The sequence below is a fragment of the Balaenoptera acutorostrata genome, chromosome 11, assembly GCF_949987535.1.
Source record: "Balaenoptera acutorostrata chromosome 11, mBalAcu1.1, whole genome shotgun sequence".
Taxonomy (NCBI): Eukaryota; Metazoa; Chordata; class Mammalia; order Artiodactyla; family Balaenopteridae; genus Balaenoptera; species Balaenoptera acutorostrata.
This window is the reverse complement of record NC_080074.1, coordinates 45917404-45918859: the sequence shown is the minus strand read 5'-3', so window position 1 is coordinate 45918859 and position 1456 is coordinate 45917404. Positions and strand designations below refer to the sequence as shown.

At 33.2% G+C, this 1456-nt stretch overlaps 1 pseudogene; it reads left to right on the top strand.

Annotated features, from left to right (window-relative positions):
- Nucleotides 1-1089: 1089 nt before the first annotated feature.
- LOC114235623 (U4 spliceosomal RNA) lies at nt 1090-1163 on the top strand (annotated as a pseudogene).
- Nucleotides 1164-1456: the final 293 nt, after the last annotated feature.

Genomic DNA, 1456 nt, shown 5'->3' with positions numbered 1-1456 from the left:
TGTATTCAGGAAATAACGATGGATGGAGCTTAAATAACAAAATGTCTAAGAAGACTGAAATTTATATGTTAACTTTTGCAAGTATTTGATGAAGCAAATGATTTGCACAATGAAGATTTTAAAAAAATTTTTTCTCCATAAGTTTTGAACTGGTAGAATAAAAAGACAGGGGGTTAGAGGCAGCTGGAGTAATGGCCACTTAGAGAGTTTTAAGAACGCTGGAAGAAGTGGGTAATGATTTTCATACAGCAGTGACATAAAAGAGAAAGAATTCGTATGGGAGGCTCTACAACAAAGGAAGAAGAGACTAACAGGATGGCAGAAGAGGGAAGAAGGAAGGCTGGCAAGATGGTTTGGAGCCAGAGAAAATGATGAGCTCATTCACAGAAACAGGACAATTCATATAGTGCATTTAGTTGAATAAAAACATAAATAAAATGTGTAGACTTAGAAGATCCTTGCTTACTTCATCCAAAATATTTTGCAAATAAATCTGATATTATACCTATGAAAATTTAAAACTCTTTCAAATTCATTTTTCAAAAAGTAAAGAATATTTACTTGTCTAAAGTTAAATACAGCTGTCTTTTCCTTCTGTTTTTTTTGTAATAATTCTGTTATTTTTAGTTCTCACTTATCAGGCAAAGCAAGATCCTCAGTTATATAGGTATTCTATCAGAGGTTAGATTTTGTTGGAAAGAAACCCCACAATTGTTTATATTAAGTCCTATATTAGTTAAGTATTAATCCAAAGACTAATTAGCAGTGACTTAAACATGACAGAAGATTTATGTCTCTGCTGCATAAAATTCTAAGATTGTAACATAGTGGGATTTGGAAGAGTTGCTTTTCCATCATCAGCATAGATTCCATCCCTGGATCCAAGGTGACTGTTCCAGTTGTTGATACTTCCTAGGTGAAAAGAACAAGTGAAAGGCAAGTAGCTTCCTTTTAAGAATGTGACCTGAAAGTTGCTCACATCCCATTGGCTAACACTTGGTCATATGGTTTGGGAAATGTTATATTTAGATGGGCATCCCAATGACAATTTGGAGCAGGAGGGATTTGGTTCTAAAATGAATAAGGGGAAACTTTGCACAGTGGCAGTATTGTAGCCAATGAGGTTTATCCAAGGCACAATTATTGCTAATTATAATGAATAAGGGTAGTCCTATGCAGGAAAACCCAAGTCTGCTTATATTTCATGTAGCACACCCTGTCCTACTGATGTATACTTATTATTAGGCTTTCCTTTTTCATTCTGTTTCATTATTTCTTTATTATCTATAGGTTTTCTTTAAAGTTTCAATTTATTATTATGTATAACAATGTTAAGAGATAAACTTTATGAGTCATATTAAAAATTTTAAGAGTTTATTTGGGCAAAAATGAATTCCAATCAGATAGTATTGAAACTAGCAGATAGAAAGGAGCTCTGAGGACCTGTATAAAATGA